This window comes from Dermacentor albipictus, chromosome 2, assembly GCF_038994185.2.
Source record: "Dermacentor albipictus isolate Rhodes 1998 colony chromosome 2, USDA_Dalb.pri_finalv2, whole genome shotgun sequence".
Taxonomy (NCBI): Eukaryota; Metazoa; Arthropoda; class Arachnida; order Ixodida; family Ixodidae; genus Dermacentor; species Dermacentor albipictus.
The window spans coordinates 17,693,244-17,717,747 of record NC_091822.1 but is presented as its reverse complement, the minus strand read 5'-3'; the positions used below and the strand labels follow the sequence as shown (position 1 = coordinate 17,717,747).

General features: G+C 46.3%; 1 protein-coding gene across 1 annotated transcript in view; it reads left to right on the top strand.

The window, feature by feature from the left end:
- The window catches only part of LOC135918446 (splicing factor 3B subunit 4-like), a 187,264-nt gene that overhangs the window by 26,334 nt on the left and 136,426 nt on the right, over nt 1–24,504 (top strand). Inside the window, exon 2 of the mRNA XM_070533498.1 lies at nt 17,832–17,915. The gene's annotated coding sequence lies outside the window, so the exon portion shown is untranslated. The remainder of the gene's footprint in view (nt 1–17,831; nt 17,916–24,504) is intronic.

The following is a 24,504-nucleotide window of genomic DNA, read 5'->3' as shown; positions in this document are numbered from 1 at the left end:
CATAATCCTTTTATTCATACAAAAACTTTAAGTTCAACGAGTGCTTGTCCTGTCTTCTTTCTCGTGTTTCGTTTGTGTGTGCGCTGTCTGAGAATGGAAACCACATCTGTTGTATGCGCTAGCAGTGGCCGAAGTTCACGCGTGCCGAGAAATTGAATATGTGCATGATGCATTGAACATGACCGGAGTTCATTCCCGCTTCACCACTGCACCGATCGATCGGGTTACTGGACGATACACACCCGCGTCTTGGTCGCGCCGGCATTGCTGAAGCAGGAATGATTAATAATACTTTCAACTTCCGTCTCTTGAGTACTGTTAAAAAATGACCAAGCTGTCTATATAGCAAAAATAAAGCGTGTGCAGTTTGTTTCACACTAAGGAGAAAACTCGGAACGTATTGCATCGCGATGCGGCAAGCAATGGAGTCGTGCGGCGGCAGCAGCTCGAGCAGGCGCACACGCTTGAGGGGCGGTGTCGTGATCTGCGTCGTCTGCTACGGCGGCGCGCGCTGGCCGCATTTTCGGGAAGCGTGGTACTGTCAGGGGCAGTGCACCGATTTCATCGGTACTGCGGGAACTGAGCTGATGTTCTTTACTAAACGTTGTGCGTCGCCACACTCTGATCCTTCATTGGCGCTAATGGAGTTCCACAAACTTCTTTTGACAACATGGTTCATTTGTAATTTCGAAGGGCCGGAGTACTGAGCGTGTGCACGTATATTTCTTCACTGTGTGTGCTACCGTAATGAGCAGCGACAAAACGCACCAAGATGTGCGCGCAACGTGCTCAGTCTTTGTTTGACTCAAAAGGAAAACAAAGCACTCAACAATGGGAGTCGAACACGGTGAAACAAACGGACACGATTAAATGAACGTTTTAGGTTCAGACAATGAGCTGGAAGTGATTTTTCTCGATAATCATTCGCTACACCAGACAGACCCTGCCCGCCGGTGGGGAATTGGACACGTCACGCTCGGAACTTCAGTTAGTATCTCGTCATGTCCCCAGCGGCAGCGATGACAGCGCTCATCCTGGAAGGCAGTGAAGTGTAGAATGACTTGATCAGGGATGTGTTCATTCGCTGCACGTCTCAGTCACTGACGATGGTGGATCGAAGCCTATCCTCGGGCGACTGATAGAGGGGATGTTGCGCCAGCGATACTTTCAACGAGCCCCAGACGTTTTAAATGATGTTGGCGCCCGGGGATTGAGGCGGCCGCTCCAAAAGAGTGACTGCGCGCTCTTCAAGCAGTTCTTGCACAGCACGAGCACTGTGGATCGGCGTCCTATCGCGTTAGAATATATAGTCGCCTTCCAGAAACGGGCCGTCAAGAATGTATGGAATCAGTACGCCGTCTATGACTGCCATGCAGCGATGAACTTACATTCGAGGCGTATCAGTGGGCGTCGCGCAACGCTTAGCAAAGAATACCGGCTCCTTTCACGCAGTAACGATGTGATCAGCGCCCTGCACCTGACAGTAGAACGTTTCTCGACAATGCGGCCAGCGTGCGCCGCCGTAGCAGACGACGCCGTTCAAGATCCCGCCCCTCGAGCATCTGCGCGAGCTGCTGCGCTTCGAGTTTTCCCCTAAATGTGAGAGAGACTGTACACCGCCCTTCGAAGGAAATGTCCACGCGCACACACCGCGCGCGGCGCGAAACGTGCCCAAACACGCGCAGTGCAGGAGGCAATCAAGGTGGCGCGAACGAGAGATGGGAGAGGGGTACCACCGCTAATAGAATTTTGCTCCGCATGCGGCGCTCTCAACGCCGGCGCAGCAGCGCCGCTCTCGGTGCCGTTCTTGTCTATAGAAACCGTATATCTGTGCAGGTCTGGATTCCAGTAGGTCGTGGTCAAGGCATTTGTTGAAACGTTGCTGATCTCTGATTACGACGAAGGCGCCAAATAAAATGACGGACGAAGCAAGACGACACAGGACAACTAGGTGGTCGTCCCGGTTGTGCAGTGTCGTTTTCCTTCGTCCGTTGTTTTATTGGGCACCTTCGTCGTAATAATGTATAACCAAGTCGCCCACCAGCACGTGCTTAGTGATCTCGGAGGCAATGAGACACGCTATATACACGGTTCGCTCTATCGCCATTGCAATCACGTTATATCGCAACATGGCCGCTGGCCCGATCGCTGAGCGAAATCAAGGTTTGTGTTTTTCTCATTTTCATTTCCAATATTATTGCTGTTAGCAGTTTTATTTAGCGGAAATCGTCTATAAGTGCGTGTACAGACTGGAGTGGTATCTTCATGCCGATCTTGCCCTTCTAAGTGGCGTTGCGCGCTGTTTTCTCACGACATGTGGGCTAGTTACCGTTTTGAGTATGTATAGGTGGTGTGTTCTTTTTTAGTCGTTAAATTATGATTTAACTGACGAAGACGTGCCACGTACAGAGACTGCATCACTGGCACAATATTTCAATTGCTGGTATGCTGGCTTCGAGTGCGAAATGGCTGTAGTGAGCGTTTGCCAGCAGGTAACAGCAGAAAAACGGCTTTTACTAAAACTGGTGAACTGTCTGCCATTGTATCATACTTGGCATTTAGTATCGCGTACCCTTATTCCCGCGCCACGCTGGAAATTATGCATTTACTAATACAGTGCGGTACAAGCCAGCCGCACGACGCGCTGCATGCCGGCTGGGTCTGTGATATTGCAGAGCCGTGGAATTTTAAATGTCATTCTCCGCTGATGTGCACATTTTGCCGCGTAACCTGCGCATCAGCGAGCGTTCTATTTTCTAGCGTTAATTAATGTAGCAACGCTGCTGCGACTTACGCGACATGAAACGTGTGCTCTTGTTTCGGCGAAAGATAGAGCAGGCGGGAAATTCAAAAGCGTAAGTATGCCTAGACTCCACGCGGTAGACATTACTGTGTGTTGGCAAATTAGCATAATTAAGCAATGGCGTTAGTGTGTCGCGATTACTAACCCCTTGCGGAGTCGAGGTTTTTCACAAAAACAGTGACTCTCTCTGTTTTACCGAAGCAACTGTAAGCATGAACTGCTCTCTTGTCGTATCCCATCTCTAGCATTTTCAGTCGTATGCGCTAATGCATCCGCTGCCGAGCTGTGCCAAGTTGGCTGTATCCCGAATAGGACTGCTTGATAATACCGACCGTAGTCTCATAATTAAAATGTTCACAAGTAGTATCCCGGCTCAGTTAGTGGTGGCACAATGTCTTCACTCCGTTACGCATTGACCAGGCACTAACCTTTTTTTGAGTGGTTCAGAGACAGACTCGGAGGGCCTGAGTGTGAAGGTGCCACGCATATCTTGACCTTAAATTCTAGTGGCTGAAATGGCCTGTTCACCATCTCGTACTTATATTATCAGCACAAAAATGTTGTAGATATGCGTGGCGTGACAGTTTGTCGATCAAATGGGTTTTCTTGTAATACACACCTGATGGCAATAGGTTGCAAGTAGCATTGCACTTCCAGACACCATGTGAGTAGCCAGAAAACATCACATAAAAAAAACGAACATTAAATGATTGTCTATTTTAAAAGAAATGGATTGTCTAGTACTCGTAAATGTGTGCAAAAGTAGGCTTCCATTATATTTCACTTTTGGTAGACCTGTCTTAACCAAATTAACACAGCAGGGAAGCTCAATATGGTCAACATATCGGCTTATTAGTAGCAATTCATCTTTGATGTGACAAAACGTGGTCACCTTCCTTCTTCCTTTCCTTCATCTCCTGTCTGGTGCTCATATAAAAGATGATGGCGTGCTAGCATTGTTTGACACACGACTAATAAAAACATGCATTCTTGATGTGTGCAGGAGGTAACACATGATATTGGGGTGTCCTTCAATCGTAAGTGAACAATAGGGGCCAAGCAAGGGATGTCAGTGGTTGTACGGTAGCGCGATTAAAAGAAGGGACAAAAGAAGACACACACACAGCGCTGTGTGTGTCCCTGTGTGTCTTCTTTTGTCCCGTCTTTTAATCACGCTACCGTACACCCCTTAAAAATGCATTACCAACAAGCCCACATTGCAACCCCCATGTCAGTGGGGCCAACGTTTTGGTGCAGGGACTTGTCTTCGTCAGATCTTCGACAGTTGTGGCCCTGAGAAGAGAAATTTCACATGTCGGATGTTGGCTCCATTGATATTCCTTGTTTGGTCGCTGTTGTTCACTTTGAGCCTCCATCTACTTGTGATCCTCTCTCTTGTTTGGCGTTGAATCACTTAGCATTTCATGCCTCTCACACTGGGTACTTCACTCACAATTTCATAGCAGCTCCAGGAATACGACCTTCTGCTACTGAGCACATGCAACGAATTTTTTTTTTTTATGCAGGTTCCATTTCCTGTTGCAGCAGTATCATCTAATTAGAGCAAAATGCAAAAACGCTCATGTGCCATATTTTAGTTACACTTTAAGGTGCCCCCTGTGATCTAAATTAATTCAAAGCCCTCCACTACACCATCCACTAAGGCACTGTGCAGCTTCATGACGTTAAACCCCATAATAGACAGTTTTAGTTTAGCGTACGCTATACGCTATAATATAGCGTACGCTAAGCAGCGCACGTTTTCTACAATTTTAGTTGGCCGATGATATCTTCGGATGTCTGAGGCCATATTCCGTCGTTGCGGCTATTTCGCGCCTGTAGCGATAGGTGGCGCTGACATCTCGAACGTTTCTTTCGTTAGACTTCGACTCGTTCGAAACAAGAAGCAATCTCCTTCTCGATCGCCCCCTTCTTGTGTGCTTAATGCAATGCATCAGCATTTGGCTGAATCTTGCTTTCACTCAAGACTGTCACAGATTCAGTTTGTTTATTATTTGTTCATAAGAATTGGTTACAAGAAATGGTATACAGACAAGGATCCCATAATCAGAGACTGCACCAGGACCCTTGGATGAGAAGATATGTAAAAAATAAAGCAGAATACTGAGCACAGAAACAAAATTTAGAATAAGCAAAAACATAAGCAACAAACTTAGTGACAACACACATAAAAAGCAAAGAAAAAGAAAATATGCACTATCATTGCTAATTACACAGCTACAAATTAGCAAAATAACACAAGAAATTAATCAGACAGCAAGTAATTTTTGAGTTTGTATTTAAACGAGCACAAGGTAGATGACAACCTAATGAAATATGGTAGACTGTTCCAAACTTCAAGCGCGCAAAAACAGGATGCCATCTTTCCGTAATTAGTATGACATAAAGGCAACAGAAAATTTTCTTGTGCTGCAAACCTTGTGTTCCTAGGATTAAAAAGCAGATCAGAACTAACGAAGTTGTAAGAAACTTGTTGAGTTCGTAATTTGAAAAATAATATCGCTAAATGATAGTTAAACAAATTAGTAACTTGAAGAATTCGGTTTGTACGTAGTTGTGAAGTGAAGAGCTATTAGATAGAGAAAAAATGGCTTCACGTTATAATGCGAGTAGCCTGATTTTGAATGTGCTGCATAAAGGAAAGATGACAATGATAAGTATTACCCCAAGAAGCAATACCATGAATGATATGTCATTGAATGAAAGCGAAGTATTGCCGCCAGCATTGCGAGAACAAAGAGATGACCGCCACATCCCCACTGCGTTTTGAAGAGCCGCCACACTGCAAGCGCCAAGCAAAGCACCGCAAGGCAACGCTGGGCCGGTGCTGGCGGACCGGTGGCTCGTGCATGAGAATTGGACTGGCACGCGACAGGAGGCGACAAAGAGGAGAACGACGTTCGAAGAAGCGAGGCTCGAGGGACGTTTTTGTTGAGTGTACAGTCTGTTTTTGTTGACGGGCATAGGTTCGCCCAGAATAAACTAGTTTACATAGAAACGGCTGTCAAAGCTGTTGGTTACATATTTAGTGGAGGTGCTGGGTATGATTCCAAGCCCCACACACGCCAGGGAAGGTAGCCAGGATCCACGAAGTTTGGAGGCAACGGAATTAACGCCTGTCCACCAATGCACGAGCTGCCGCATACGAGGTGAGGCCCTCGAGCTTGGTCCTCTCGCCGATTCATCTAGGGCAGCGACGGCAGTCAGCCTAGATACCAGTGTGGTGGCTACTCAAGTAACCCCTTCTCACATCGTCGTCGACTCACCCCGGACGCCAGAATGCTTTCATGGAGACACATTCGAGGATGCCCAGGACTGGCTCAAAAACTTCGAGTGTGAAGCCAGATGTAATGGTTGAGATAAAACAAAGAAACTCCGGGATGCGTACTTCGCACTGGAGGAATCTGCACGCACGTGGTTTCAAAACCACGAAGCATCGTTATCATCGTGGAACGGAAGCCGCTCTTCAGGCGAGGAACCAGCGGAACAACGAAAGTGTGACCATGTACATTGAAGACATGACCCACCTCTTCTGCTGAGCCGACCCAAACATGGCTGAGGACAAGAAATTGTGGCTCATAATACGCGGTGTGAAACAGGAGCTCTTTGCCGGCCTGGTTTGTAATCCGCCCTGCATGTAGCCGAATTTCGGTCAGAGGCGACGAAGATGGAGAAGATGCAGCAGCGTGCGAGGCAATACAACAGAGATGTAAGCATTGCATCATTTGACATTAGTTTGGTCGCTGACCGCCACATCTGCACTGTTGCAGGTTGCAGGGGAGGGCTCCAGACACATTGGGTCTGGAGCCCTCCCCAACATGGACATTCTACGTGAAATGGTGAGGTCCGTCCTAAGGGAAGAACTGCAGAAGCTGCAGCTGGCCCAAAGCCCTCCTACGGTGTCCTCCCTTGCCGATGTCACACGCGAAGAAGTCCGGCAAGTAATTTGTAAGCCAGAGCCTCAGGTATGCCCCCGCGCACCACCAGAGCATCAGCCGCGGATATCATATGCCCAAGTTTTACGTCAGGACCTAGGACACACCGACTTTGGATGAATGGCTTCAATACCCCAGGTACTTCCTCGTAATGTGCTGCCCATGGCGGAAGGAACACCATGTAAAAGCGATGTATGGCGCACTGCAGACCGGCAGCCCCTCTGCTACCGCTGTGGAGAGGCTGGTCACCTATACCGGGAATGCCAGTATCGCCGAGTAGGACTGTGTGGCTTCTCTGTGAATGTGCCTTGCCCTCGAAATGGTGAGCACCCTTATGAAATTGAAGCTTTTTTATCTATGCGCCAAACTACTGTATTCGGAACTCCCAGCAACATGAACCTCGATTGGCAGCGCCTATGCGTTATAGGTCGCCTAGTCCGCATCTCTCTTCCATTTCACCAAGGCATTGCTCACAAAATCCGCGACGGGAAAACTAGAGCCAGCCACTTGTGGAGGCAAGGCCGCTGACGCCCGGAACACCGAAGGCCCTCCATCGCCAATCCAACAAGACGACGGCAGTGACGAAACGACGATGTGCAGTGATGACACCGTTACTTCTGAGTTGCGCGTCATCATCAACAACTTCGAAGTCATTCATTCATTCATTTATTTATACTGTCAGCCCTCTTAGGGCTATTACAGAAGTGGAGAATAAAAACAACAAAAAGAAACATAGAATGCGACCGAGTTGCAAGCTTTGACTCACAAAGCTTCTCTTACAATGGAAAATACCTGTGAAATACAACGTACAAGGGAAAGTAATAAAGAAACCATTCACAATTTGACACCACAATAAGAGTCACTCATGTAAAAGTAAATGCATACATATTGGGCAATTCACTACGTGTTATTACAAAAAATTGACTTTTTAAGACTTTCCAAAAAGGCAGTTAATGATATCGAGGTTACAAGAGAGTCAAGTAACAAATTCCATTCTCTTATTGCCCTAGGAAAGAAACAGCTTGATGCAATCATTGAGGGCGAGTGGAGGAGGAATGTACACACTATGAAGATGCCTCGTTGATGCGTTCATAGGAAGCTCAAAATAATCATCTGGTTTAATATCTACTTGATTGTGAATAACTTCAAAGAGGAATTTTAATCTGTCATATTTAGTTCTGAGCTCAAGTGGTGCTAGATCAGCTAATTGACATAACTCTTGGAGGATGGATGCGACGATATTGTCACGTGGTTGTGACGTCAAAGAACACAGTAACAATACGGTGAAACACCAAACTAACTTTTATTGGGCGCACCTCTGCCCACAAAAGAGGCTACACTTATAGCACAACGATAGCGGCGCACACGGTCGGCGATCGTCGAAAATCTGATCAGTGGGTCAAGCGCGTCGGCTTTTATACAGCAGTCATCGAATGTTCCAGATTAATCGTTGGGACCCGCATGCCTTCTACAAAGTTCTACACCATTCGTGTCAAGCGATGAAATGAGATAACACAAGGTTCGGCGACAACAGACAGCGGATAGAAGCATCGATAACTTTCCAGAAAGTTCGGATACATGCAGGCGCGTCCCGCGCTGTGCGATAACATTTGTTAGGCGGCAAAACGTGTCGCCCGATAAAGACAAGTACACGTGTCAATATATATTAAATATAAACCTGGCAGCTAGCCTCTGTGTTCGGTCAAGTTTAGAACAGTTAGTTATGGTGTGTGGGTCCCAAACAATTTTAACCTATTCACTAATTAGTCTAACTAGAGTTTTGTAAGCAAGACATATAATTTCAGGGGTTGCCCTATTGAGGTTCCGCCTCAAAGACCACAGGGCTTTAAGCGATTTGATGCACACATTTTCTGTGTTTGTATTCCAGCATAAATCTGATGTAAAAGTTAAACCCATGTATTTGTGTTTTTCAATGTTCTCGAGTTTGTTGTCATCAATATAGTATGAGTAACTAAGGGTATGCTCTTTGCGTGAAATAGACATAGACACTGATTTTTGCGGGTTTATAGCCATTTGCCAATCGTCACACCATTTTTTAATTTTTTGTAGATTTGAGTAAAGTTCTTGGTCTTGTCTCAATTTAATTCTGTTATAAATGACGCAGTTGTCGGCAAACAAGCTCAACGGTACAGTGAGTACAGTACAGCAGGTACAGTACAGTGCACTGAGTACAGTAGGCATATTATTAATAAATACAAGAAATAAGAGTGGTCCTAGTACCGTACCCTGTTGTATACCAGACTCTACAAGTGAGTCAGGTGTAGTCATCACCACAAAGAGATAAGATTGTGAGCTTGGTCACAGAGTGACTGCGTTGACACACTGGTGCGGACTATTCAGTTATTAGCAGTGTACTCGCCAGAAAACTTAAAAAGGTATTGACCCATTGGACTGGATCTCCAATACGTACAATGGGGGGACACTTAGTCGATCCCGTAGGAATGTGCACAGCAAAAAGTGGAATTAGAGGCTTTACATACGTCAGCAGCTTTATTGTTCTCCCTGAGTGTTCCCATGATCTGATACTGGGCATAGACTTTTTGCAAACGAATGGTGCAATTATCGACTTGCAAAAATCATGCGTGTTCTTTTCTACAGGAAATGCTGTTACCATTTTTGATACAGAACAGCCACATATTTCCCCTCTCTGTATTGTGGATGAACACGTGATGGTGATGGCACGGTGCAGTGCGACTGTCGTAGTAAGGAGCGACGTATTTCGTGACTATGAGGGACTTGCAGACGGAAATATCGGGCTGCTGCTGGAAAAGCAAATATGCGTGGCAAGAGGCCTAGTTCACCTGCGTAACCGATGTGTGGATGTCCTTTTGACTAACTTTGGCAATGAGGCACAACACGTGGCGAAGGGAACAGCCATAGCGTCTCTTCATGACTATGTACAACTTGCGGATGTGTCAACCCTCGATGCAGCATCACCAGCTTCTGTCACTTTAGACAGTGTCCTTACCTCTATTGACATTGACCAAGAGCTGTCATCACAACAAAGAGATAAGACTGTGAGCTTGGTCACAGAGTTTGCTGAATGCTTTTCGACTTAATCGAAAGTCTGTCGTATTCCCGTCGCAAAACACCGCATTGTGGAAGCAGAACCTGCAAGACCAGTGCACCAGCACCCTTACCGAGTGGCTCCAAAAGAAAGAGAAGCGAAAGAAAAAGAAGTGAAGTACAAGGACGATGTAATACAGCCATCCAATAGCCCGTGGGTATCTCCGGTAGTCCTGGTCAAAAAGAAAGATAACACCCTACGATTTTGTGTTGATTACAGGAAACTCAACCTCATCAGGAAGCAGGATGTTTATCCACTCCCATGTATCGACAACACCTTGGACAAACCATGCAACGCTTGCTTCTTCTCTTCTTTGGATCTCAAAAGCGGATACTGGCATATACAATTCGACGAGCGAGATCGTGAAAAAATGGCATTTGTGACACTGGATGGTCGATACGAGTTTAAGATGCTTCCTTTTGGTCTGTGTTTGCGCCGGCCACCTTCCAGTGGATGATGGACACTGTTCTCTACAGACTGAAATGGCATTTGTGCCTCGTCTACTTTGATGATGTGGTGGTCTTCTCCACGACATTCGAGTAGCACTGGGAGCAGTTCTGGATTCTATTGGCATGGTGGGATTGACTATAAAACCCGAAAAATATCACTTCGGCTTTCGCAAGCTCTGCTTTCTCAGACACATTGTCAGTGCTGAAGGGGTCCGCCCCGATCCTGAGATCACTGCAGTAGAAATGTTTCCGAAGCCAAGAGACAAAAAAGCTATTGGACATTTCCTGGGACTGTGTGCCTACTACAGACGTTTCATAGAAAATGTTTCCAAAATTGCTGAACCACTCACGCGACTGACAAAATATGTCCCTTTTGTGTGGGAAAAAGAACAAGAAGACGTCTTCTCTGAGCTACGACGGCGTTTGCAGAGTCCTTCTATACTTGCCCATTTTGATGAAAATGCCGAAACGGACACCCATACCGGTGTGAGTAAGATTGGTCTCGGTGCCATACTTATTCAGTGGCAGAACGCAAAAGAAAAAGTCATTGCGTACACAAGCCTTACCTTATCGAAAGCTGAGACAAATTACTCAGCTACAGAAAAGGAATGCCTGGCGGTTATATGGGCCATCAGTAAGTTCCGGCCATAATGAGAGCAGCATTCCGGGCAAGTTGGTAATCCATTACTTCAATGATATTGCGCAACAAAAAAAACAACATGGACGTCGTCTTCTCTCACGTCCGTGTTGTTTTTTTGTCGCGCAATATCATTTAAGTGCCGGCCATACTTATATGGCAGACCGTTTCGAGCCATCAGCGACCATCATTCATTGTGCTGGCTGGCGAACCTCAAGGACCCTTCTGGAAGACTCGCTAGATGGACTTTGCGTCTACAGGAGTATGACATCACGGTTGTTTACAAGTCCGGTCTCAAGCACAGTGATGCTGATTGCTTATCACGCGCACCAATCGAAGCTACGTCACCTGAATACGAGCAAGATTTCCCATTTCTTGGGGCTGTAAATATGATGAAAATGGCTCATCATCAGCGTACTGATCCGGAATTACTCCTGCTCATCGAGTATTTGGAGGGTCGACAAGTGAAAGTGCCTCGAGTTTTCGTCTGTGGATTATGTTCGTCTGTCCTCCAGAACAACGTCCTCTTCAAACGAAACTTCGAGCACAGTGGTGGGACGTTTCTACTTGTCGTACCATCATCGCTGCGAGCTGAGATCTTAGGAACTTGCCATGGTGATCTTGCAGCTGGCCACTTAGGCGTTAATAGGACTCTGGCAAGATTCCGCCAGAAATATTACTGGCCGAAGTTGATGAATTCAGTGCAGCATTATGTCAAATCTGTTGTGTCGGCAGCGGCAGGCAAACGGGGGGCCCCGACCAGCGAACGCGCGGCTAACGCCGGCGCAGTGAAGGAGACTCGCAGCGAACCGCTCCCGATGGAAACCGGAACGAAGACTCGACCGACCCGCGGCCGTTTATTCTTAAAAAGGCTTCACACGCCAGATCACACCTCCCGATTGGTCTAATGTTTGTCACATGACAGAAGGGGGGTGCGCCATCTAGCTAAACAACTACAAAACATACATGTGCGATGACACATAGATCTGACAGGGGGCGACACTATACTACATCATCCCCCCCTGGAAACAAAGTAAACATACAGTGAAACGCGCACACAAGACGCAGACTTAAGTCCACAACAAATTCAATCCATCCCCGCCCAAGTTCACGTACACGCGCACCAGTCTTGGGCACCAAAACACAGGCAGTCACTCAAACAAAGTCGGACAAGGAACACAGCACAAAACTCACTGCACCGCAACAAGGAGCACTTTATACCTGTGTTAATGAAACGTGGACTGTCTCCTAAATGTCGCAGCGAGGCCCCTAGCCGTGGCATTTCGAAGACGGCAATGCGCTCTACACTACATAAACAAAATCATCGAGCCATGGAGGCCGTTTTCTGTCACGATGAGGACGCGTGCGTACCTCAGAACTTTGGGGGTTGCGACGCGTATCGGTCGACTTTAATGACCTAGTCGTCCCACTACTATTTCCCTCCCCCTGGTTGGACAATTGAATGTGGGTGTCACTCAAAGCTGGAGAGGGTTGCCCAGGAAGCTCCTCTCGAAATCCCAACAAGTCCTGGGATGCTACCGATTCCCCCACGGAATCCGAGATGACTGCTGACTGCGTAGACTCGGAAGTGATACAGTCAGACAAGCTACTTAACTGATGCTTATGAGAAGACGATGTCACTACAGACGAGTCATCGGAATGACTATCGAGGTTTGAATACGAGTACAAAAAAATCTTTGTCACTTGTACACAATGTACTATCTGCTGAATTCTTTATCACTAGAGTTAACTTAGACACATGCCACGTCTTCCCATCACCGAGTAGAAAAGTAGATGGTCCTATCTGGGCCTTGACCTTACGAGGTTTACTGTACTTAAAAAATCCTTTCCTCTTAAATCTTATTCTGATGGTGTCGCCCACCTTGATACGAGTTGCCTGAGCACCTCTACGTTTGTCTATACACTGCTTAGTTTGCCACTGTTTCTGCAAGACCCTTTCTTTAACGTGAGACACGAGACTGTCCTGTTCCTGTAGATCTACACAGAGCCGCATGGTTCCATCCTTCTTGCGCACCACCACGATTGGAGACACCCACTCAGAAGCCTCGACGCGCTCGATGACGTCGCAGTCCTCGAGACGTCGCAATTCATTTGTGGCCTGGTCACGGAGAGCCAGGGGTAGTCGGCGCAACTTTGAAGATACTGGTTTCGCATCTTGCTGCCGATGAATTCGGTGCACAAAGTTGTTGACGAGAACCAACTCGTCACTGGAAAGGTGATCAAAACCCGGAGGCACACCTGTGGGGCTCTGTACTGAAGGAAGCCTAGCCAGGCAGCATGTCAGCGACGTACCGTCGATTTGTATCCCCAAGCGCTGGATGGCGTCAAGACCCAGCAGTGATGTTCCTGTAGACGTTACATGGAACGTGACTGAGCACGACCTTTGAAGAAACTGGACAGTGGCTTGGAAAAGGCCTTGAATGTCGATGCGTTGCCTGGAGAAATTCCTCAAGTCCACTGCTGTTTTTGACAGTCTGTGCTGTCGACCAAAGTGCTTTCCAAAATCCTCGGCCGTCATCAATGAGACAGACGCTCCTGTGTCCACGAGCAGCCGCATGGCGACGTCGTTAACCACGACCGGGACTTGTAAATCCCTTTTAGCTTCCAAAGTGCTCACCATCAAGACAGACGCTGACGGCTGTCCTGCGGAAGTTGAAGACAGCGTCTCTGCGGAAGAGACGTGCTGAACAGTACGGGTTTTTCGGCATACTGATGCGAAATGGCCCAACATGTGGCAGGCGTTGCACCGCCGGTTCCTTGCGGGACAATTCCTGTATGTGGCAATATGCTTCGTGCTGCCACACCGATCGCATGTACAGCAGTCGAAATTAGGGTCCTTTGCATCATGTGCTTCATTGCGGGTCCCGGAGGAGCCTCGCGGAAAATGTCGATCATCTGGGCGGCCTCTTGGAAGACGTCGGCCATCTTGGCGGCTCCTCGGAAGAAGTCGGCCATCTTCATGGCCTCCCGGACTACGTCGGCCATCTTGGCGGCTCCCCGGAAGAAGTCGGCCATCTTGGCTCGTCGACGGAGCGCCAAGTTGAGCTGCCTCGATTCTCTGTATTTTCTCCGAGTCGAACGCGCGGTTCGCTCGATGCAGGGCTTCTAACGAGCGTCCAATTTCTTCTGCCTTGTCCAGGGACAGGGTTTCGCCATGAGCCAGCAACTTTTCGCGAACGCTGACGTTCGCTACCCCATGTATGATTTGGTCTCGGACGCGCTCGTCATAGCTTGTGCCGAAGTTGCACTGTACCGCCTTCTCCTTCAATGCGGTCACGAATTCCAGGAATCCTTCTCCCTCGAACTGCTTTCGGCTGGTGAATTCATGCCGTTCCGCCAGGACGTTTGTTGACGCGGCGAACAGCCGGTCAAGCCGCTGCAAGAGTCTCGGAAACTCTGACGCTGGCGGGACCGCATCACTTGACGTTGACGCTGCGCCGGTCGACTGCCTTTCTGCTTCGCTTGAAGCTGACGCTGCGCTGGTTAACTGCCTTGCTGCTTCCTGCTCCTCGGCTGCAAAGTGCTTCCGTTGTCCCTCACGCCCGAGAGCGCTGACGAGCGCGGAAGCTCGTCGTGCGTCCGTCCAGTCGCCGCCGCCGGCTGCTTCGAGGTTGGCCTGAAAAATTTTTTTCCAGAGATACCAAGGGATTAACGGTGGGCCGGGCACTTCAAGAAAAACGGGAAGGTTCGCCGTAAAAGACGCCATGCCCGGTAGCGTGCAGGTGACAGCGCAGAAAACAAGCCGGAGCTCGCAGCAGGAATGGGGCACGGAAGAACAAGGGGGCGAGTAGGCCTAGGCTCGGAAGCCTCGCGACGCCAAGTGCGTCGGCGGCGTTTGCCAGCCGTGCAGACACGGAAGGGACGCTTCACTTACGAAGCTCGTTCGTTTCCCGGGGCTTCGGTCGGAACCGCAGCGGGAATCCCATCCTCGTCGCCAAAAGATGTTGTGTCGGCAGTGGCAGGCAAGCGGGGGGCCCCGACCAGCGAACGCGCGGCTAACGCCGGCGCAGTGAAGGAGACTCGCAGCGAACCGCTCCCGATGGAAACCGGAACGAAGACTCGACCGACTCGCGGCCGTTTATTCTTAAAAAGGCTTCACACGCCAGATCACACCTCCCGATTGGTCCAATGTTCGTCACATGACAGAAGGGGGGTGCGCCATCTAGCTAAACAACTACAAAACATACATGTGCGATGACACATAGATCTGACAGGGGGCGACACTATACTACAAAATCGTGCCGAGATCATCAAAGACGCGAAACACGGCCACTCAAACCAGCAAGTTCTCTGCAACCGATACAGCCACCAGCAGCGCATTTGAACAAATAGGAGTGGATTTACTTGGACTATTTCCCGTTTCGACCTCAGGAAAGCAGTGGATTGTGGTAGCAACCGATTATCTGACCGAGTATGCTGAGACATCTTCTCTTACAAAAGAAACTGCCATTGAAGTGGCTCAGTTTTTTGTCACACACGTAGTGTTACGACATGGCGCACCTAAGGTACTCATAACAGACAAAGGAACAGCTTTTATGACCGGTTTGATGCAGTCTGTTAAGAAACTAACACATACTGCTCATAGAAAAACTACAGCATACCATCCGCAAACAAACGGCCTGACTGAACGGCTCAATAGAATGCTCGCTGACGTGATCTCAATGTAAGTAGACATCGGACATGGCACAGTATTCTACCATATGCTACCTTTGCGTATAACGCTGCTGTACAAGAGACGGCACATTTCACGCCATTTGAACTTGTTTACAGTTGGACAGCAACAATGACACTAGATGCGATGTTACCTGTAAACAACAGCAGCGAAGACGACCTTAACTGAATGAGTACATAGAAAGGGCAGAAGAAGCATGGCAGTTGGCAAGGCACCGTATCGTACAACAGCAATGCGTCGACGCAAACCGATACAACCTAGGGTGAAGAGAGGTACAGTACAACCCCGGAGACAAAGTGTGGGTGTGGACCCCTATACGTACGCCCGGTCTTTCAGAGAAGTTACAGCGCCGTTACTTTGGCCCTTACAGAGTACTTCGCCGGCTAAGTGCCTTAATTTACGAGGAAACTCATGAAGGCCAAGTCTGCTCCACACAACGCAGGACTCGCTCAGAGGTCGTACACATAGTACAGATGAAGCCTTACCATGAAAGGCATTGAATAACAGTATTTGCACATACGATCAAGCCTAGCACCGGCCATCCTCTGACCACTGTTCTTCTAAAGCAGTCGGCGTCTCTAGGCCTTTTCTACGCATTGGGGCGATGCTTCTTCGGAGGGGGTTAATACCACCAGCATTGCGAGAACAAAAAGAGGACCGCCACATCCCAACTGCGTTTCAAAGAGCCGCCACACCGCAAGGCAACACTGGACCGGTGCTGACAGACCTGCGGCTCGTGTGCGAGAATCGGACGGCTGGCAGGCGACAGAAGGTGACAAAAAGGAGAACGACATTCGAAGAATCGAGGCTCGAGGGACGTTTTTATTGAGTGTACAGTCGCTTTTTGTTGACGGGTACAGGTTCACCCAGAATAAACTAGTTTTCATAAACACGGCTGTTGTAACTGTTGGTTACAGTATAACGCTAATAATGCTTCTTTGGAAAAAAATGTATGTGATTTGAGTAGTTCTCTAATGCTAAATGCTGTTTTGTTTGATGTGTTCTATGTGGCTAGTAAAAGTGGTGATCTAATTTGATGCCGAGGAAAGAAACACAAGTGGAGGCAGGAATGTCATGCCCATTGAGGGTTATGGTCGGAGAGCAAGGTAAATGTCTCTGTGATGACTTAAATATCATGAATTATGTTTTCGTAGGGTTTATAGTTAGAAAATTGGCATTACACCAATCAGTAATTTTAGACAGATCACTGTTTAGTTTCAAAGTTAGCGAAACTAATGATTTATCTGAGACAGCAACAGGCGTATCGTCTGTGTGTAATGTAGGTAGTGTATAATTAAGGCATTCAGGTAAATCATTCATATACATAAATGCAAAATAATAGGAAACCTGAAATCGAGCCTTGAGGCACTCCTTAGTTAATAATTTTGCTTTCAGAGAAAACCCCGCCCGTGTACACTGTTAATTTACAATAGAATAGATAATTTTTAATATATTAAGAGCTGGACTAGAAATCTTAACTCGAGTTTAGCAAAGAAAACTTTATGGTAAAGGCTTTAGTAAAGTCTAAAAAGTTCGAGCCAACAAAGTATCTGAGATCAAGTGAATGTCGAATATGATCAGTTAATGTTAGCAAAGCCAAGTTAGTCGAGCTTCCTGAACAAAAACCGAACTGACAAGGTTTCAACAAACTAAATTTGTTAAGGTAGCTGTTAATACGACTAAGTATGAACTTTTCAACAACTTTACTAATTGAAGGTAGTGTACATATGAGACAATAGCTCTGACTTGAACTTTGTGACCATTTTTATGAACCGGAATGACTTTAGCTTTCTTTAGAAATGTAGCTAATATACTAGTTTTGAACATAATGTTAATTAAGTTACTAAGAGCATCAGAAATAATCATGCAACAAGCTTTAAATGAGGTGCGGAAATTCCTTCAAGACCAAGACTTGTGTTCTTTAAGTTGGAAATCTCAATGGGGACTTTTCAGATGTTACAGGAAACAAAAAGAAAGATTGGTCGCATTGGTTCATATGATAAACAGAAGGAACATGGGTAGTATTATAAATTTCATAAAAGTGATATTGCAGGTTACCATATTATTACAGCAATGGTACAACATCTAGTGAGCGTATATTTGAGCAAGACGTTTGCTCTAAACAAAGGCTTCGTTAATTCCTGGTGACGCCTGCCTAATAGACTGTCGTGTGAGCAATGGCTCTACATCCCATTTCCGCTGCAGATGCGACCATCTATGTTGGAGGCCTGGATGAGAAGGTGTCGGACACCATCCTGTGGGAGCTGTTTGTCCAAGCAGGGCCAGTCGGTGAGACTTTCAAGAGCTTGTTTCTAGTTCGTGGAGCTGCTGGTACCCTCCAGTGGTGGAACATAGCAACATCACTGAGTGAACGGGATCAATGCTGGCGCTATTCACTCATGTTTCTTGTCTTGCCCATTTAGCACTTAACCCTTTATGGACGAATGATGGCAACACAGCTGAAAAAAAAAAGAATTCTTGCTGAGTTTTTGTATGGAGCACGTAGTCTTTTGCTAAATGTCTTTCGCCAATACTGAATGACAGGCAGCAAGTTACATTTGTTGTATTAGAGCAAAAACACGGGAGGAGGAACAAGTTCAGCATGCCACTTGCCATGCCACTTGCTTTCTTTTGAAGGCAGTCAGAGGAAATAGACTGATGCAAGTACTTTGGCAGCAGTAGTATCACACACGCAATGTAAAGCGAATGTAATGTGCATCTGCGCTTCACATGTGACGAGAGCTGGCTGTACTAGTTCCAGACGAAACCATAGATGGCTTTCAGTGAAGCCCACTTCAGTTTTATACCTGGTGTTGCCCCGCAATTGCTCAAATAGTTCCGGCTAAATATATATATATATATATATATATATATATATATATATATATATATATATATATATATATATAATGCTTGTTCTTGGTGTATCTAGAACATTTAAATAGAAAGAGACAATTTCTTAGGCATTTATATGTCTGGTGCTGAATAGGTTAATTTGTTCAATTGCAGTAGCCAACTTGCCCAATTTTCAGCTATAACTACAGTGCCCTGGACATTGCATAATCACATGGTGCAGGCTTAGGCCATTTTGTGCTTTGTAATGGAGGTCTCTTGATGCTATACACCATCTTGCTCTTTACAAATAAAGACCCTGGCAGGCGTCTGGTTTTCTTCTCAAAAATAGGATCGGTAATAAGTAAGTCCAGCTGCCGTATTCCGGCAAAACAGAAGCCTTTAAATTTTCAACATTCTTCTGCCAACCACAACTTGCATATAAATTTTGTGGTATTTTATAAAGTAAATTAGAAATAGCTGCACCTGATGCATGATATGTATTTCTTTTATTTGAAAACGTAGAAAGTGCTATCTCACACGTTGAACCAACATGAAAATGCTCTTTTTCTTTGGCATTCTAGGCTGATGTATCACTTGACCGAAAGTTTCTCGGTTTCATAGGCTCACTGCTGCCAAGGCACATGCAAAGCTAATCGTTTTTACTTCATGACAGAGCTCACAGCTTGCAACATTGAGGGACACATATACGTAGATACAGTCGACTCTCGTTACTACCCTGATAAAGCGACGAAAAATGAGTTTTATCCAAAGTCCGTAATATCCGAAACGTCTCACTTCCAAAACTTTGGTCGCAATGTGTAACAACGTTATTGTAAAAAGTGAGTGACGAATGCCCAAAGTAAAAAACAAGCAAAAAGGTCGCAGTTTCGTCCAAAAGGCAAAGCATCGATTGCAATAGAAAATTAGTACACAACTATGCGAAGTAAGAATAATACTTTTATCGGCCATATAAAGTTGTACAGGAGTTTTATAGCATTAACAAGAAGATGGCAGGTCTCGTTTTGAACCTTAATAAGAGGTACAAATTGAAGATCATACCCCTACATCCAGTCATGATGACCAGGAAGTCGAAAGCTTCTATGAAGACGTGGAATCGGTGATGGGTAGAGTGAAAACAATATACACCATAGTGATGGGTGACTTCAATGCCAAGGTAGGCAAGAAGCAGGCTGGAGACAAGACAGTGGGGGAATATGGCATAGGCACTAGGAACAGCAGGGGAGAGTTATTAGTAGAGTTTGCGGAACAGAATAATATGCGGATAATGAATACCTTCTTCCGCAAGCGGGATAGCTGAAAGTGGACGTGGAGGAGACCGAATGGCAAAACTAGAAATGAAATAGACTTCATACTCTGCGCTAACCCTGGCATCATACAAGATGTGGACGTACTCGGCAAGGTGCGCTGCAGTGACAATAGGATGGCAAGAACTTGAATTAGCCTAGACCTGAGGAGGGAACGGAAGAAACTGGTACATAAGAAGCCAATCAATGAGTTAGCGGTAAGAGGGAAAATAGAGGTATTCCAGATCAAGCTACAGAACAGGTATTCGGCTTTAACTCAGGAAGAGAACCTTAGTGTTGAAGCAATGAACGACAATCTTATGGGCATCATTAAGGAGTGTGCAATAGAAGTTGGTGGTAGCCTCGTTAGACAGGATACGAGTAAGCTATTGCAGGAGGCGAAAGATCTGATTAAGAAACGCCAATGCATGAAAGCCTTCAACCCTGCAGCTAGAATAGAACTGGCAGAACTTTCCAAGTTTCTTAACAAGCATAAGACAGCTTACATAAGGAAGTATAATATGGATAGAACAGAACATGCTCTCAGGAACAAAGGAAGCCTAAAAGCAGGGAAGAAGAAACTAGGAATTGGCAAGAATCAGATGTATGCGTTAAGAGACAAAGCCGGCAATATCATTACTAATATGGATGAGATACATGAAGTGGCTGAGGAGTTCTATAGAAATTTATACAGTACCAGTGGCACCCACGACGATAATGGAAGAGAGAATAGTCCTAGAGGAATTCGAAATCCCACAGGTAACGCCGGAAGAAGTAAAGAAAGCCTTGGGAGCTATCTAAAGGGGGAAGGCAGCTGGGGAGGATCAGGTAACAGCAGATTTGTTGAAGGATGGTGGGCAGATTGTTCTAGAGAAACTGGCCACCTTGTATACGCAATGTCTCATGACCTCGAGCATACCGGAATCTTGGAAGAACGCTAGCATAATCCTAATACATAAAAAAGGGGACGCCAAAGACTTGAAAAATTATAGGCCGATCAGCTTACTGTCAGATGCCTGCAAACTATTTACTAAGGTAATCGCAAATAGAATCAGGAACACCGTAGACTTCTGTCGAGCAAAGGACCAGGCAGGATTCCGTAAAGGCTACTCAACAATAGACCATATTCACACTATCAATCAGGTGATAGATAAATGTGCGGACTATAACCAACCCTTACATATAGCTTTCATTGATTACGAGAAAGCGTTTGATTCTATCGAAACCTCAGCAGTCATGGAGGCATTACCGAATCAGGGTGTAGACGAGCCGTATGTAAAAATACTGAAAGATATCTATTGCGGCTCCACAGCCACCGTAGTCCTCCATAAAGAAAGCAACAAATAACCAATAAAGAAAGGCGTCAGGCAGGGAGATACAATCTCTCCAATGCTATTCACAGCGTGTTTACAGGAGTTATTCAGAGACCTGGATTGAGAAGAATTGGGGATAAAAGTTAAGGGAGAATACCTTAGTAACTTGCAATTCGCTAATGATATTGCCTTGCTTAGCAACTCAGGGGACCAACTGCAATGCATGCTCACTGACCTGGAGCGGCAAAGCAGAAGAGTGGGTCTAAAAATTAATCTGCAGAAAACTGAAGTAATCTTTAAGAGCCTCGGAAGAGAGCAGCAATTTACAATAGGTAGCGAGGCACTGGAAGTGGTAAGTTGTTGCACTGTAATGGTTCTTGTGGAGAATGAAACATTCTACGACCGCGAAAGTATAGCAGGTGGAAACATAGGGCTCTTCTTGAACAAAGGTATTTGCGTGGCTTGGGGTCTTGTTCACTTAAGCAATGGCCGCGCAGATGTCATACCTACGAATTTCGGAAATGAATTGCAACACATCGAACAAGGGCATCTACTTAGGGCAGGTAGTGATGACGGATCCGGATCATGAGACGGAAATAATCAGAAGAATAAGAATGGGCTGGGGTGCGTTTGGCAGGCATTCTCAGATCATGAACAGCCGGTTGCCATTATCCCTCAAGAGCAAAGTGTATAATAGCTGTGTCTTACCAGTACTCACCTATGGGGCAGAAACCTGGAGGCTTACGAAAAGGGTTCTACTTAAATTGAGGACGACGCAACGAGCTATGGAAAGAAGAATGATGGGTGTAACGTTAAGGGATAAGAAAAGAGCAGATTGGGTGAAGGAACAAACACAAGTTAATGACATCTTAGTTGAAATCAAGAAAAAAAAATGGGCATGGGCAGGACATGTAATGAGGAGGGAAGATAACCGATGTTCAATAAGGGTTACAGACTGGATTCCAAGGGAAGGGAAGCGTAGCAGGGGGCAGCAGAAAGTTAAGTGGGCGGGTGAGATTAAGAAGTTTGCAGGGACGACATGGCCACAATTAGTACATGACCGGAGTTGTTGGAGAAGTATGGGAGAGGCCTTTGCCCTGCAGTGGGCGTAACCAGGCTGAGGATGATGATGATACTAGGAATGGCTTTTCTGCAAGCTAACGACGCCAGAGTTAACCTATGTAGGCCCAGTGTGCCATTCTTGATAGAGCAAGCTATACCTGTGGAGGAATCGGAGGAGTGATATCGTGCTGCTTTGCGTATCATCGATGCTGATGTAGCTGTGCCGCCACACTGCAGTGTAATGGTTCTTGTGGAGAATGAAACATTCTACGACCGCAAAAGTATAGCAGATGGAAGCATAGGGCTCTTCTTGAACAAAGGTATTTGCGTGGCTTGGGGTCTTGTTCACTTAAGCAATGGCCGCGCAGATGTCATACCTATGAATTTCGGAAATGAATTGCAACACATTGAACAAGGAACAGCTATTGCCTATGTCCATGAGTTCTATGGGGCGACTGAATTATGCAGCCTAACGATAATATGAACTGCTCTGCCAGGAACCTGCAGTGTCGACAGGTCAATTACCACCAACCCGAAACTCCCGGAAGCTCAAAAGAAACATATATGCCCTGATAAAGGATCTTTCCGACTGCTTCTCCCCTTCCTCGAAGCTATGGCGCACGTCTGCTGCAAAGCACAGTATTATAACAGAGGATGCCACGAGACTGGTGTGCCAGCACCCATATCGAATTCCACCAAAAGAAAGGGAGATCATCAAGAAGAAAGTAGAGATGTTTTCAGATTACATTATTCAGCCTTCCAACAGTCCATAGGAATCTCCCATAGTACTCATTAAGAAAAAAAATAACTCACTTAGATTCTGTGCCGACTACCGTAAATTGAACAGCGTAAAACTAAACGGGATGTGTACCCCCCTTCCGCGTATCGATGATACATTAGTTTTTCCCCTCCCTTGACCTCAAAAGTGAATATTGGCAAATAGAGGTGAACGAACAGGACTGTGAAAAGACAGCATTCTAACCCTAGATGACCTCCATGAATTTAAAGCGCTTCCATTCGGCCTCTGTTCTGTGCCTGCGATGTTCCAGCTGATGATAGACACAGTGCTGGCAGGATTTAAATGGCAGTCATGCTTAGTGTATTTTGATAATGTGGCCGTATTTTCTGCAATGTTTGACCAACATCTGCAGCGACTGCCGCTAGTATTGGAAGCCATTCACTCAGTAGACTTGACAACTAAGGTGGAAAAATGTCGATTCGGCTTCGATGAACTTCGTTTCCGCGAACATGTCATTAGTGCTGAAGGCATTCAGCCAGATCCCAAAATGACAGCCACTGTTGCGAGGGTCTTGACACTCGCTGGCAAAAAGTTAGTGCAACGTTTTTTGGGTTTATGCACATACTACAGAAGATTCGCAAAAAGCTTTTCGAAGATTGCAGAGTCTCTTACAAAACTAACTAGAGAAGAGATTCCTTTCATGTGGAAAACCAAATGAGACCCCTTTGACCAATTAAGGAAACATCTGCAATCTTCTCCAGTCCTTGCCCATCTTGATGAGACAGCCGACACTGAAGTTTATGCCGATGCGAGTAACGTCGGCCTCAGTGCCATACTAGTCCAGTGGAAAACCGGCCAGGAGAAGTCATAGCTCATGCCAGCCGTAAGCTCTCGAAAGCAGAGGCAAACTACACGGCAACCGAGAAAGAATGTCTTGCTGTTATTTGGGCGATGTGTATATTTTGACCAGGCAAACTACTCGGCAACCGAGAAAGAATAGAGAGCTTTAGAATTGGGGGCCCAAGCGGCTTGGGGACCCAAGGAAATTGCGTGCGACAAGTGCGCATGCGCAGAACCCAAGCCAGTCTTGGGTTCTTGCGTTCGCGTTAACCCAAGACCCAAGAATAGAAAACTAGCGTGGGCCCCCAAGCCGTCTTGGGCCGCCCTCGCGGGTGACAGCGATGGCGCACAGCAGATGGTCGCATAGCAAACTTTATTTACTTCGACTGATTTTCGCCATTTCACAAGGGTGAACTCGCAGTTTTTCCGCAGCGCGTCACAAGAAAACACCAACTAAGAGCACTTGGCTTCGATTGGCTTTGCTTGGCTTAGAATCGCACACTTAATTTGTAATGCTAACTGGTACTAACACAGTTTCTTACATTTTATTGTTCGTTGTTTCTGCTCAAAAATGCATTCTGTTTGTTTTCACTTGTAACAAAAAGAGGTTAATTTTTTTTTCTTTCAAGCACCTTTCTATTTTCCACACTGCGGCGCCCCGAGCGCTCAACCCAACGCTATCTGCGTTCGACCCAATCCTCAAACTCTGCTGCTCACCTAGACCCAAGAGCAACCGACGCAACGCGGCTTGGGGGCCCAGAGCCTTGCGCCCCCAATTCTAAAAC